Source organism: Dermacentor variabilis, unplaced genomic scaffold, assembly GCF_050947875.1.
Source record: "Dermacentor variabilis isolate Ectoservices unplaced genomic scaffold, ASM5094787v1 scaffold_27, whole genome shotgun sequence".
NCBI lineage: Eukaryota > Metazoa > Arthropoda > Arachnida > Ixodida > Ixodidae > Dermacentor > Dermacentor variabilis.
The window spans coordinates 347478-363181 of NW_027460445.1; the positions used below are offsets into that span (position 1 = coordinate 347478).

General features: G+C 50.9%; 1 pseudogene across 1 annotated transcript; it reads right to left on the minus strand.

The window, feature by feature from the left end:
- Positions 1-14194: 14194 nt before the first annotated feature.
- LOC142568654 (actin-related protein 2/3 complex subunit 5 pseudogene) lies at positions 14195-14983 on the minus strand (annotated as a pseudogene). Its single transcript, XR_012825488.1, has one exon. The product of XR_012825488.1 is annotated as an actin-related protein 2/3 complex subunit 5 pseudogene (transcript).
- Positions 14984-15704: the final 721 nt, after the last annotated feature.

Here is a 15704-nt window from a genome sequence, read left to right on the forward strand (position 1 = left end):
ATTCAAAAGCAGCATGCGCGTGCTTAGCCCATGGTTTTGGCAGAAAGGCCACGTGTGCGCTCTGCCATGAGCTGCATATGCATGCTTAGCACATGGTTTCGCAGAAAACCACGTGCGCAACGAAAAGCTGCATGCTCGTGATTAGCGCATGGTTTTGGCAGTAAGGCCACGTGCGCGTGGTTTGGCAGAAAACTGCACGTGCCCGCTGACAAGAGCAGCATGGGCGTGCTTAGCACATGGTTTGGCAGAAGACAACGTGCGCGGGCTGCCAAAAGCATGTGCATGCTTAGCGCGTCCTTTGGAAGAAAACCACGCGTGCATGTAGCCAAAGGAAGCATGTGCGTGCTTATAGCTTGGTTTGGCAGAAAACTACTTGCGCGAGGTTCCAAGAGCCGCATGCTTAGCTCATGCTTTTAGCAGAAAGGCCAAGTATGCGCGCTGCCAAGAGCTGCATGTGCATGCTTAGCGCATGGTTTGGCACAAAACTACGTGCGCACGCTTCCAAAAGCTGCATTTGCATGCTTACCAAGTGGTTTGGCATAAATCCACGTTTGCGCGCTGCCAAGAGCAGCATGCTCGTGCTTAGCATGTGGTTTGGCTGCAAACAACGTGCGGGCACTACGAAAAGCTGCATGTGCATACTTAGCGCGTGGTTTGGCAGAAAGCCACGTTTGCATGGAGCCGAAAGCGGCATGCGCTCTCCTAGTAGTTTGGCGCAAAACCGCGCGCGCATTAACAAAAGCTGCTTGTGCATGCTTACCAAGTGGTTTGTCAACAAACCGCGCGCACGCTGAAAAGAGCAGCATGGGCGTGCTTAGCACGTGGTTTGGCAGAAATCCACGTGCCTGCTCGGCCAATAGCAGCATGCATGTGCTTTGCACTTCGGCTTGGTAGAAAACAACGCCTATAGCGTGGTTTGGAAGAAAAGTACGTGCGCGAGCTTCCAAGAGCACCATGCACATGCTTAGCACATGGTTTTGGCAGAATTGCCACGTGTGCACGCTGTCAAGTGCAGCATGCGCGTCCTTAGCAAGTTGTTTGTCAGAAAACAACGTGAGCACGTTACCAAATGCTGCATGTGCATGCTTAACAGGTGGTTTGGCACAAAACCACGCGCGCGCGTTGAAAAGAGCAGCGTGGGCGTGCTTCGCGCATGGTTTAGCACAAAAGCACATGGCACATGTGCTTTTAGCACATGGCTTAGCACAAAAGAGCATGCGCTTTCCTTAGCACAATTTCACTCAATGCTTAGCACAATTTCGCACAAAACAACGTGCGCGCACTAATAAAAGCTGCTTGTGCATGTCACCAAGTTGTTTTTAGAAAACCACGCTCGCGCACTGAAAAGAGCAGCATGGGCGTGCTTAGCAGGTGGCTAGGCAGACACCCACGCGCGCGCTCTGCTAAAAGGAGCAAGCATGTGCTTAGCACTTGGGCTTGGTAGAAAACAACCTGTGCTGCCAAAACCAGCATGGGCGTGCTTACAGCGTGGTTTGGCAGAAAACTACGTGCGCGAGCTTCCAAGAGCAGCATGCGCATGGAACATGGTTTTGGCAGAAAGACCGCGCTTCGCGTGCAAAAGCAGCATGTGCAGGCTTAACACATGGTTTGGCAGAAAACCACGTGCGCAGCGAAAAGCAGACGCGCGTGCTTACAGCGTGGTGCAGAAAACTACGTGCGCGAGTTTCCAAAAGCAGCATGCGCGTGCTTAGCACATGGTTTTGGCAGAAAGGACACGTGCCCGCTGCCAAAATCAGCATGCAAGTGCTTAGCCCTTGCGCTTGCTAGAAAACCACGTGCGCAACCAAAAGCAGCATGCGCGTTCTTATAGCGTGGTTTAGCAGAAAACTACGTGCGCGGGCTTCCTAGAGCACCATGCGCATGCTTAGCACGTGGTTTTGGCAGAATGGCCACGTGTGCGCGCAGTCAAGTGCAGCATGCGCGTGCTTAGCAAGTTGTTTGGCAGAAAACAACGTGAGCACGTTACCAAATGCTGCATTTGCATGCTTAACAGGTGGTTTGGCACAAAACCACGCGCGCGCATTGAAAAGAGCAGCATGGGCGTGCTTAGCACATGGTTTGGTAGAAAACTTGCGCGCACTACCAAAATATATATGTGCATGCTTAGCGCGTGCTTTGGCAGAAAACGACGTTTGCATGGAGCCAAAGAGCATGCGCTTTCCTAGTTTTGCCGAAAAGCGCGCGCGCGTGCTAGCAAGAACTGGAAGTGCATGCTTAGCACAATTTCGCACAAAACAACGTGCGCGCACTAATAAAAGCTGCTTGTGCATGTCACGAAGTTGTTTTTAGAAAACCACGCGCGCGCACTGAAAAGAGCAGCATGGGCGTGCTTAGCAGGTGGCTAGGCAGACACCCACGCGCGCGCTATGTCAAACGCAACATGTATGTGCTTAGCACTTGGGCTTGGTAGAAAACAACTTGTGAAGTCAAAAGCAGCATGCGCACGCTTATAGCGTGGTTTGGCAGAAAACTACGTGCGCGAGCTTCCAAGAGCTGCATGCGCATGGAACATGGTTTTGGCAGAATGGCCGCGTGTGCGCGTGCCAAGAGCTGCATGTGCAGTCTTAACACATGGATTGGCAGAAAACAACGTGCGCTTGCTACCTAAAACCGCATGTTCATACTTACCAACGGGTTTGGCAGAAATCCAGGTGCGCGCACTGCCAAGAGCAGCATGCGCGTGCTTAGCACGTGGTTTTGGCAGAAATGCCGCGTGCACGCTGCCAAAAGCAGCATGCATGTGCTTAGCCCTTGCGCTTGGTAGAAAACCACGTGCGCAGCCAAAAGCAACATGCGCGTGCTTATATCGTGGTTTGGCAGAAAACTATGTGCGCAGGCTTCCTAGAGCAGCGTGCGCGTGCTTATAGCGTGGTGCAGAAAACTACGCGCGCGAGTTTCCAAAAGCTGCATGTGCGTGCGTAGCACATGGTTTTGGCAGAAATGCCATGTGCGCGCTGCCAAAAGCAGCATGAATGTGCTCAGCCCTTGCGCTTGGTAGAAAACGACGTGCGCAGCCAAAAGCAGCATGCGCGTGTTTATAACGTGGTTTGGCAGAAAACTATGTGCGCAGGCTTCCTAGAGCACCATGCGCATGCTTAGCACATGGTTTTGGCAGAAAGGCCACGTGTGCGCGCTGTCAAGAGCTCCACGTGCATGCTTAAAACATGGGTTGGCAGAAAACGAGTGCGCGCTACCAAAAGCTGCATTTGCATGCTTACCGAGTAGTTTGGCATAAATCCACCTGTGCGCGCTTCCAAGAGAGCAGCATGCCTATGCTTAGCACATGGTTTTGGAAGAAAGGCCAGGTTTTCGCGCTGCGAAGAACTGCATGTGCATGATTAGAATATGGTTTGGCAGAACAGCCATGTTCGCGTACTGCCAAAAGCTACATGTGCAGGCTTAGCAGATGGTTTGGTAGAAAACAACGAATGCACACTACCAAAAGCTGCACGCGCATACTTACCAAGTGGTTTGGCAGAAATCCAGGTGCGCGCCCTGCCAAGAGCAGCATGCGCCTCCTTAGCACGTTGTTTGGCAGAAAAAAACGTTCGAGTGTTACCAAAAGCTGCATATACATGCTTATCAAATGGTTTGGCAGAAGAGCACGCGCGCGCGCTGAGAAGAGCAGCATGGGCGTGGTTAGCACGTGATTTGGCAGAAATCCACGTGCGCGCTCGGCCAAAGGCAGCATGCATGTGCTTAGCACTTGGGCTTGGTAGAAAGCAACTTGTGCAGCCAAAAGAATCATGCGCGTGCTTATAGCGTGGTTTGGTAGAAAACGACGTGCGCGAGCTTCCAAAAGCAGCATGCGCATGCTTATCACATGGTTTGTCCAGAAAGGCCGCGTGTGCGCGCTGCCAAGAGCTGAATGTGCATGATTAGCATATGGTTTGCCAGAAAACAACGAGCGCACGCTACCAAAAGCTGCACTTGCATGCTTACCAAATGGTTTGGCTCAAATCCACGTGCGCGCGCTTCCAAGAGCAGAATGCGCGTACGTAGCACGTGGTTTGGCAGAAAACAACGTGCGGGTGCTACGAGAAGCTGCATGTGCATGCTTAACAATTGGTTTGGCAGGAAACCACGTGCGCAGCCAAAAGCAGCATGCGCGTGCTTAGCACATGGTTTAGCACATGCCAAAAGCTGCGTGGGCATGCTTAGCACGTGGTTTGGCAGAAAACCACGTTTCCATGGAGCCAAAACCAGGATGCGCGTTCCTAGTACTTTGGCGGAAAACCGCACGCGCGTGCTACCATGAGCTGCAAGTGCATGCTTAGCGCAAGTTTTGCACAAAACAACGTGCGCGCAGTTGCAAAAGCTACATGTGTATGCTTACGAAGTGGTTTGGAAGAAAACCATGCGCGCGCGCTGAAAAGAGCAGCATGCGCGGGCTCAGCACATGGTTTGGCAGAAAAGAACGTGCGCGTGCTACGAAAGGCTGCATGTGCATGCTTAAAGAGTGGTTTGGCAGAAAACCTCGTGCGCAGCCAGAAACAGCATGCGCGTGCTTAGCACATGGTTTTGGCAGAAAGGCCATATGTAGGCGTGGACAAAAGCTGCATGTGCATGCCTAACAAGAGGTTTGGCAGAAAACCATGCACGCGCTTTTAAGAGCAGCATGGGCGAGCTTAGCATCGGGTTTGGCAGAAATCCACGCGCGCTTTTTGCCAATAGCAGCTTGTATGTGCTTAAGCCTTGGGTTTGGAAGAAAACCATGTCCGCAGCCAAACGCAGCATGCGTGTGCTTATAGCGTGGTTTGGCAGAAAACTACCTACGCGAGCTTCCAAGAGCAGCATAGGCATGCTTAGCACATAATGTTGTGCGTGCTTCCAAGAACTGCATGTGCATGCTTAGCACATGGTTTGGTAGAAAACAACGAGCGCACACTACGAAAAGCTTCATGTGCATTCTTACCGAGTGCTTTGGCACAAATCTATGTGCGCGCCCTGCCAAGAGCAGCATGCGCCTGCATAGCACGCGATTTGGCAGAAAACAACGTGCGGGTGTTAGTAAAAGTTGCATGTGCATGCTTAACTAGTGGTTTGGCAGAAAACCACGCGCGCGCGTTGAGAAGAGCAGCATGGGCGTGCTTAGAACGTGACTTGGCAGAAATCCACGCGCGCTCTCGGCCAAAAGCAGCATGCATGTGCTTAGCATTTGGGCTTGGCAAAAAACATCTGCAGCCAAAAGCAGCATGCGTGTGCTTACAGCGCGGTTTGCCAGAAAACGACATGCGCGAGCTTCTAAGACCAGCATGCGCATGCTTAACACATGGTTTTAGCTGAAAGGGCACGGGCTCTCGCTACCAACAGCTCCACGTGCATGCTTAACAACTGGTTTGGCAGAAAACCACGTGCGCAGCCAAAAGTAGCATGCGCGTGCTTAGGACGTGGCTATGAAAGAAAGGCCACGTGCGCGCGGTGCCAAAAGCTGCGTGTGCATGTTTAGCACATGGTTTGGCAAAAAAACAACTTGCGGGCGCTGCCAAAAGCTGCATGTGAATGCTTAACAAGTCTTTTGGGAGAAAACCAGCATGCGCGTTCCTAGTAGTTTGGCGGAAAACCGCGCGCGCGTGCTACCAAGAGTTGCAACTGCATGCTTAGCACAAGTTTTGCACAAAACAACGTGCGTGCACTAACAAAAGCTACTTTAGCATGCTTGCCAAGTGGTCTGGCAGAATATCACGAGCGCGCGCTGAAATTAATAGCATGCGCGTGCTCAGGACGTGGTTTGGCAGAAAACAACGTGCGCGCATTGCCAAGAGCACCATGCGCCTGCTTAGCACGTGGTTTGGCAGAAAACTACCCGTGCGCGCTAGCAAAAGCTGCATGTGCATGCTTAACAAGTGGTTTCGCAGAAAACCACGTGCGCAGCCCAAAGCTGCATGCACATGCTTGTAGCGTGGGGCAGATAACTGCAAGTGCGGGCTTCCAAAAGCAGCATGCGCGTGCTTTGCACATGGTTTTAGCAGAAAGGCCACGTGCGCGCGCTGCCAAAAGGAACATCCATGTGCTTAGCCTTTGGGCTTGGTAGAAAACCACGTGCGCAGCCAAAAGCATCATGCGCGTCCTTATAACGTGGTTTGGCAGAAAACGACGTGCGCGAGCTTCCAACAGCAGCATGCGCATGCTTATCACATGGTTTTGCCAGAAAGGCCACATGTGCGCGCTGCCAAGAGCTCCATGTGCATGCTTAACACATGGTTTGCCAGAAAATAACGAGCGCACGCTACCAAAAGCTGCACTTGCATGCTTACCGAACGGTTTGGCTCAAATCCACGTGCGCGCGCTTCCAAGAGCAGAATGCGCGTGCGTATCACGTTGTTTGGCAGAAAACAACGTGCGGGTGCTACGAAAAGCTGCATGCTCCTGCTTAACAGTTGGTTTGGCAGGAAAGCACGTGCGCAGCGAAAAGAAGCATGCGCGTGCTTAGTACATGGTTTTGAGAGAAAGGCCATGTGAGCGCGATGCCAAAAGCTGCGTGGGCATGCTTACCACGTGGTTTGGCAGAAAACAACGCCCGCGCGCTACTAAAAGCTGCATGTGCATGCTTAACAAGTGGTCCGGCAGAACCCACCTTTCCATGGAGCCAAAGGCAGGATGCGCGTTGCTAGTAGTTTGGCGGAAACCGCGCACGCGTGCCACGGTGAGCTGCAAGTGCATGCTTAGCACATCATCATCATCATCACCTTCAGCCTGCTTACGCCCACTGCAGGCCAAAGGCCTCTCCCATACTTCTCCAGCAACACCGGTCATGTACTAATTGTGGCCATGCCATGCCTGCAAACTTCTTAATCTCATCCGCCCACCTAACTTTCTGCCGCCCCCTGCTACGTTTCCCTTCCCTTGATATCCAGTCCGTAACCGTAATGACCATCGGTTATCTTCCCTCCTCATTACATGTCCTGCCCATGCCCATTTCTTTTTCTTGAGTTCAACTAAGATGTCAATAACTCGCGTTTGTTCCCTCACCCAATCTGCTCTTTTCTTATCGCTTAACGTTACAACTATCATTCTTCTTTCCATAGCTCGTTGCGTCGTCCTCAATTTCAGTAGAACCCTTTTCGTAAGCCTCCAGGTCTCTGCCTCGTTGGTAAGTACTGGTAAGACACAGCTATTATATACTTTTCTCTTGAGGGATAATGGCAACCTGCTGTTCATGATCTGAGAATGCCTGCCAAACGCACCCCAGCCCATTCTTATTCTTCTGATTATTTCCGTCTCATGATCTGGATCGACCGTCACTACCTGCCCTAAGTAGATGTATTCCCTTACGACTTCCAGTGCCTCGCTGCCTATTGTAAATTGCTGTTCTCTTCGGAGACTGTTAAGCATTACTATAGTCTTCTGCAGATTAATTTTTAGACGCACTCTTCTGCTTTGCCTCTCCAGGTCAGTGAGCATGCATTGCAATTGGTCCCCTGAGTTACTCAGCAAGGCAATATCATCAGCGAATCGCAAGTTACTAAATTATTCTCCATTAACTTTTATCCCCAATTCTTCCCAATCCAGGTCTCTGAATACCTCCTGTAAAAACGCTGTGAATAGCATTGGAGATATCGTATCTCCCTGCCTGACGCCTTTCTTTATTGGGATTTTGTTGCATGCTTTATGGAGGACTATGGTGGCTGTGGAGCCGCTAAAGATATCTTTCAGTATTTTTACATACGGCTTGTCTAAACCCTGATTCCGTAATGCCTCTATGTCTGCTGAGGTTTCAACAGAATCAAACGCTTTCTCGTAATCAATGAAAGCTATATATAAGGGTTGGTTATATTCCGCACATTTCTCTATCACCTGATTGATAGTGTGAATATGGTCTATTCTTGAGTAGCACAAGTTTAGCACAAAACAACGTGCGCGCACTTGCTAAAGCTACATGTACATGCTTACGAGGTGGCTTGCCAGAAAACCACGCGCGAGCGCTGAAAAGAGCAGCATGCGCGTGCTCAGCACATGTTTGGCAGAAAACAACGTGCGCGTGCTACCAAAAGCTGCTTGTGCATGCTTAAAAAGTGGTTTGGCAGAAAAGCACATGCGCAGCCGGAAACAGCATGCGCTTGCTTAGCACATGGTTTTGGCAGAAAGGCCATATGTAGGCGCTGACAAAAGCTGCATGTGCATGCCTAACAAGTGGTTTTGCAGAAAACCACGCACGCGCTTTTAAGAGCAGCATGGGCGAGCTTAACATCTGGTTTGGCAGAAACCCACGTGCGCTTTTTGCCAAAAGCAGCTTGTATGTGTTTTGGCCTTGGGTTTGGAAGAAAACCATGCCCGCAGCCAAAGCAGCGTGCGTGTGCGTATAGCGCGGTTCGGCAGAAAACTACGTACGCGAGCTTGCAAGAGCAGCATAGGCATGCTTAGCACATAATTTTGTACGTGCTGCCATGAGCTGCAAGTGCATGCTTAGCACAAATTTTGCACGAAACAACGTGCGCGCGCTAAAAAAAGCTGTTTGTGCATGCTTACCAAATGGTTCAGCAGAAAACCACGGGCGCGCGCTGAAAACAGCAGCATGGGTGTGCTTAGCACGTGGTTTGCAGAAATCCACGTGCGTGCTCTCCTAAAAGTAGCATGCATGTGCTTTGCACTTGGGCTAGGTAGAAAACAACGTGTGCAGCCAAAAGCTGCATGCGCGTGCTTATAGCGTGGTTTGGGAAAAAACTACGTGCGCGAGCTTCCAAGAGCAGCATCCGCATGCTTGGCGCACGGTTTTGGCAGAAAGGCTACGTGTGCGCGCGGCCAAGAGCTGCATGTGCGTGCTTAGCACATGGTTTGGCAGAAAACAACGTGCGCACGCTACCAAAAGCTGCATTTGCATGCTTACCAAGTAGTTCGGCATAAATCCATGTTCGCGCGGTGCTAGGAACAGCATGCGTGAGCTTAGAATGTGGTTTGACAGAAAGCAACGTGCGTGCGCTACCAAAAGCTGCATGTGCATGCTGAACAAGTGGTTTGGCAGAAAACCACGTGCGCAGCCAAAAGCGTGCTTAGCACACGGTTTTGGTAGAAAGACCACGTGCGCGCGCTGCCAAAAGCTGCGTGTGAATGCTTAACAAGTGGTTTGGCAGAAAACAACGCGCGCTCTGAGAAGAGCAGCATGGGCGTGCTCAGCACATGGGTTGGCAGAAAACAGCTTGCGCGGCCTACCATAAGCTGCATGTGCATGCTTAGCGCCTGTTTTGGTAGAAAACCACGTGTGCATAGAGCCAAAAGAAGCATGCGCTTCCTTATAGCGTGGTTTGGCAGAAAACTACTTGGGCGAGCTTCCAAGAGCCGCATGCTTAGCGCATGGTTTTGGCAGGAAACAATGTGCGGACGGTGCCAAAAGCTGCATGTGCATGCATGCCAAGTGGTTTGGTAGAAATATGGGTGCGCCCTATGCCAAAAGCAGCATGCATGTGCTCAGCACTTGGGCTTGGTAGAATACCACGTGTGTAACGAAAAGCAGGATGTGCGTGTTTATAGCGTGGTTTGGCGGAAAACCACGTGTGAGCGCTTCCAGGAGTAGCATGCGCATGCTCAGCACATGTGCTTTGTAGAAAGGCAACGTGTGCGCACTACGAAAAGCTGCATGAGCTTGCTTACCAATTGGTTTGGCAGAAAACAACGTGCGCACGTTACCAAAAGCTGTATGCGCATGCTTACCAAGTGGTTTGTAAGAAATCTACGAGCGCCTTGCCAAAAGCAGCATTATAGTGTTGAGCACTTCGTCTTGGTAGAAAACGACCTGCACAGGCAAAACCGGGATATGCGTACTTATAGCGTGCTTTGGTGGGAAACTGCGTGCGCGCGCTACGAAGGGTAGCATGCGCATGCTTAGCACAGGTTCTCGGCAGTAAGGACACGTGTGCGAACTAACAAAAGCTGCATGTGCATGCATACCAAATGGTAGGGCAGAAAATCACGCGCGCTTTCTGCCAAGATCTGCATGTGTATGCTTAGCACATGGTTTGGACGAAAACAACGTGCGCATGGTACCAAAAGTTGTATGTGCACGCCTACCAACGGGTTTGGCAGAAATCGAGGTGCGCGCGCTGCCAAGAGCAGCTTGCGCGTGCTTAGCGCGTGGTATGGCAGAAATCCACGTGCGCGATCTGCCAAAAGCTGCATGCATGTGCTTGGCACATGGGCTTCGTAGAAATCCACGTGCACAGGCAAATACAGCATGCACGTGCGGTTTTGGCCGAAAACCACGTGTGCGCGCTGCCAAGAGCAGCATGCGTATGCTTAGCACGTGGTCTCGGCAGAAAAGCCACGTGTGCGCACTAGCAAAACTGCATGCGCATGCTTACCAAGTGGTTTGGCCGAAAACCAAGCGCGCGCTCTGCCAAGAGCTGCATGTGCATGCTTAGCACATGGTTTGGCAGAAAACAACGTGCGCACGCTACGTAGAGCTGAATGTGCATGCTTGCGAAGTGGTTTGGCATAAATCCACGTACGTGCGCATACAAGAGCGGCATGCACATGCTTAGCCCATTGTTTTGGTAGAAAGCGCACGTGCGCACGCTGCATGTGCATGCTTAGCCCATGGTTTTGCAGAAAACAACGTGCGCGCGCTACCAAAAGCTGCACGTGCATGCTTAACAAGTGGTTGGACAAAAATCTATGCGCGCGCTGAAAACAGCATCATGGGCGTGCTTAGCGCTTGGTTTGGCAGAAATCCTGGTGCGCGCGCTGCAAGAAGCAGCCTGAGCGGCTTAGCACTTGGGCTTGGTAGAAAACCACGTGCGCTGCAAAAAGCAGCATGCGCGTATTCATAGCGTGGTTTCGCAGAAAAGTACGTGTGCGTGCTGCCAAAAGCTGCATGTGCATGCTTAAACCATGGCTTGGCAGAAAACAACGTGCGTGCTACCAAAATCTGCATGTGGATGCTTACGAAGTCGTTTGGCGGAAAACCACGCGCGCTCCTCCAAGAGCTGCATCTGCATTCTTAGCACATGGTTTGGCAGAAAGCAACGTACGCGCGCTACCTAGAGCTGCATGCGTATGCTTACCTCGTGGTTTGGGACAAATTCAGGTGCCCGCGCTTACAAGAGCACCATGCGCATGCTTAGCACATGGTCTTGGTAGAAAGGCCATGTGAGCGCGCTGCCAAGAGCTGCATGTGCATGCTAAGAACTAGGTTTGGCAGAAAACAACGTGCCCATGGTACCAAAAGCAGCGTCCATGTCTTAGCCCTTGGGCTTAGTAGAAAAGCATGGCGCAGGCAAAAGCAGGATATGCGCGCTCATAGCGTCGTTTGAAAGAAAACCACGTGTACGTGCTTCCAAGTGTAGCATGCGCATGTTTAACACATGGCATCGGCAGCAAGGCCATGTGTGCGCGCTATCAAAAGCTGCATGTGCGTGCTTACCAAGTGCTTTGGCAGAAAACTACGAGCTCGCTCTGCCAAGAGCTGCATGTGCATGCTTACCAAGTGGTTTGGCAAAAATCCAGGTGCGCGCGCTGCCAAGACCAGTATGCGCGTGCTTAGCACATGGTTTTGGCAGAAAGGGTACGTCCGCGCACCGCCAAAAGCTGCATGTGATGACGCGGTTGAAGAAATTTTGAACTTGTTCATCAACTCATCGGGAGGACTTAAGTTCACGTATGAATTGCCAATTAACCACCGTATTCAGTTTCTAGATATGAACCTCTGTTTTTTTTTGGACGAGCACGTATGCTGGGGATATCATCCCAGATCTAAGAAAACCCTGTTGCGTTAGGACAGCGCACACTCTAAATTGATTAAGAGAGGCATAGCAACAACGTGCATTAAGGCAGCACTTAGTAAGTCATGTGAGCATGAGTGCGATCATAGTTCTTTTAAATCAGATATCGCGACTACAGAACGCTGGCTTTCGCAGTTCTGTGATCACTTCTGTATGCTAAGCCATTTTGCGGAAAGAGAAATGAAGTTCTGATGCTTCCCAAGAAGAAAACAAAGACAAAAGACAAGCGCACGTTGAGCCATACATACACAAGTTGTCTCACAATCTGAAGAAAGTATCCCATAGACATAATAATAATTTGGTTTGCAGTGCCCCGTGTAAGTTGTTCTCGATATGCAATCGCATGAGCAAGCGCGAAAGGCACCTATGCACCACTAATCATAAAACTCGTTTCACTGAGTGCAGGCGCAATGTCATCTATCAAACACCGCTCAGCTTTGGGAAATCTTATATACCTCAAACGGGACAGTGTTTCAATGAAAGAGCTCGTCAGCACAGCACTAACCTAAAGAATGGCTATGGGAGTCATTTAGCTGGACACTGTAACGAGTGTTAAGGCACCCCCATATTTGAAAAGACAAAATTTATAGGGAAAGGAAATAGTAAGAAGGAAAGGGAAATAATGGAAGCCTTTCATGTAAGAAAGGCAGGCGATAAATGTATAAGCGCTCCCTCTCTTGCCTTGTCGGGAAAAGAAATCACGTTTTTGGAACAGCGCTTGTCTGTGGTATTTGTTTACTTGTGTCCTCGTCTTTTTCGCGCTGTTTCGCCTCAGTTCTAAGTATGAACCAACTAGCCCTCATCAAGATCCTACTAATGCTCTGCCAAGAGTTGCATGTGCATGCTTGCATAGTGGTTTGGCAAAAATCCAGGTGCGCGCGCTGCCAAGACCAGTATGCGCGTGCTTAGCACATGGTTGTGGCAGAAAGGGTACGTGCGCGTGCCGCCAAGAGCAGCATGCGCATGCTTAGCACGTGGTTTTGGCGGAAAGGGTACGTCCGCGCACCGCCAAAAGCTGCATGTGCATGATTAAGTAGTGGTTTGGCAGAAAACCAGGCGCGCGCTACCAAAAGCTGCATATGCATGCTTACCAAGTATTTTGGCAGAAATCCGGGTGAGCGCGCGGCGACGAGTAGCATGCGCATGCTTAGCACGTGGTTTGGCAGAAATTCACAAGCGCACTCTGCCAAAAGCAGCATGCACGTGCTTAGTACTTGGGCTTGGTAGAAAATCACGTGCGCATCCAAAAGCAGGATGTGCGTGTCCATAGCGCGGTGTGGCGGCAAACCACATGCGCGCACTTCCAGCAGTAGCATGCGCATGCTTAGCGCATGATCTCTGCAGAAGGGCCACGTGTGCGCACTACCAAAAGCTACATGTGTATGCTTGCAAGTTGTTTGGCAGAAAACCATGTGCGCGGTTTGCCAAGGGCTGCATGTGCATGCTTAGCGCATGGCTGGCCAGAAAACAACGTGCGCGCCCTACCGAGAGCTGCATGTGCATGCTTGCTAAATGGTTTGGCACAAATGCACGTGCGCGCGCTTCCAAGAGCAGCATGCGCTTGCTTAGCACATAGTCTTGATAAAAAGGCCACGTGTGCGCGCTGCCGAAAGCTGCATGTGAATGCTTAGGACTTGGTTTGGCAGAAAACAACGTGCCCACGCTACCAAAACCTGCATGTGCATGCTTACCAGGTGGTTTGGAAGAAATCCGGGTGCGCGCGCTGCCAAGAGCAGCCTGCGCGTGCTTAGTGCGTGGTTTGACAGAAATCCATGTGCGCAATCTGCCAAAAGCCGCATGCATGTGCTTAACACTCGGGCTTGGTAGAAATCCACGTGCACAGCCAAATGCAGCATGCACGTGCCTATAGCGTGTTTAGGCCGAAAGCCATGTGCGCGCGCTTCCAAGAGCAGCATGCGCATGCTTAGCACAAGGTCTCGTCAGAAAGGCCACATGTGGGCACTACCAAAAGCTTCATGTGCATGCTTAACAAGTGGTTTGGCCAAAAACCAAGCGCGCGCTCTCCCAGGAGCTGCATGTGCATGTATAGTGCATGATTTGGCAGAAAACAACGTGCGAACACTACTAAAAGCTGCATGCGCATGTTTAGTACATAGTCTTTGTAGAAAGGCCACGTGTGCGCGCTGCCAAAATCTGCATGTGCTTGCTTAGCACTTGATTTGGAAGAATAGAACGTGCGCATGCTACCAAAAGCTGCATGTTCAGGCTTACCAAGTGGTTTGACATAAATCCAGGTGCGTGCACTGCCAAGAGCAGCATGCGCGTAATCAGCACTCGGGCTTGGTAGCAAACCATGTGCACAGAGAAAAGCAGTATGCGCGTGCTTGCGGCGTGGTTTTGCAGAAAACTACGCCGCAAGCACGGTCTGTTTACTACTCGAAGGGAGTACATATAACTTATGCTGTAACACTCATGCCTATTTACAGCACTCATTGCATTTGTAGTCGGGCCCTGCATGTCGTAGGGACCTCGCAGGGGACCACACGAAAGTTTCCGAGGCCCAGTTCAAATTGATTGGTTGGCATCGTCGAAACCGCAGCAGGCTCAAGTGGAATGAAGGCCCTGTGGCTTTTAGCAACCGGGCATCATGGCGGAGCGAGAACGGTCCGCTGCAGTCATCCTCAGACTCTCTTGCGGTCGGTCATGACGCGCACTATGGATCCAATGCCACCGGCTGCGTAAGCCTTTTCATGCCAAGCCAGCAGATGGCCTGAGCTGCCCTCTGAGGGGCTTTCAAAGCCGCGGTATATGTACTTCATCAGCACGTCCACCGAGTCCCGGTCCAGACTGCCGACCGCCTGCTCCATTTCACTTGCCTTCACTGCCAGCAGGACACGCATGGCCAGGGCGCTGGCTGCATCCTTTACACTTTGGCATTTGGAGCCTATGGGAGCAGTCTTTAGGATGATCTTCAGTGCATCCACGGTTTTTCCCTGATTGAGCAGATGATTCACTTCTTGCTCGTCGGGCCCCGCCGGTGGTGACTGTGCGTCCAAGCCTTCCTCCTCCTTGTAGTTGTCCTCGTTGTACTGGTCAATGTCGATTTTGCGGAAAGTCGAGCTCTCCGTGTTTTTAGACATAGTGAGCAGAGAAACGGCAGCCAAAACAATACTCAATTTGGATGAGTCCAAACAAACTAGGCGTACAAAAAGTTGACGCCAATCTCCACTCTGCATCCACAAACACTTCACGCACACACCCACGCACGGCCGGATGATCTTTCCGGCTTTTCTCTTCCGTCCGATGTAGTTGTTTAATCGTGTGTACGCTGTGCCGAGAGAAATTGTGGGGCATTTTGTATGCATTGAGAATCACAAATCCCCTGGGACCGCGTAATGTAGCCTGCAGTATCCTTCGTGTGGTGCGCCGATGTCGAAGATATGACCCTTCGCGCTTCCTTTGTTCCGGCCTCATGAAAAGGATCTCCTCCTCTGGCACTGTCGCATCGTATCGCACTGTACGGAAGAATTTGGTGAAAGTTGTGCTCTGACGTCCTGTAGTTGATCCGCAATTCAACAGTACGTGCGCCGGAAGAACCGTTGGTGCAGTCGATGCCGCGGCACCTGTGACACTAGAAGGAGCGTTTTCCGAGTACGCCGAGAAAGGTAAGTCCGGCGCTTGCTCGCATTCTTCCTGTCTATGGTTCGTGAAGTGTGCGCTGTTGTACGTATCGCAAGATCCGTACAACAACCGAATCCGGATTTGTAAAGCAGCAAGAATTAAAAATGTGCTTTTCAAATGGTTGTTCTTCATGCCGCAGTGCACATTTAGCAAAAAGTTCCATGGAAATTGCCCTAAAACGTATTCATGTTACCAACAGCTCTATCTGTGGTTTATTTACTTTCACCTATGAAGCACGCTAGCGCGGGTGGTTCTTTGATATAAATGGGCACAAAAATTCAAGCAAAGAAAGTTACCGTTTGTGTACATAATTTTTCATTGAGAAAT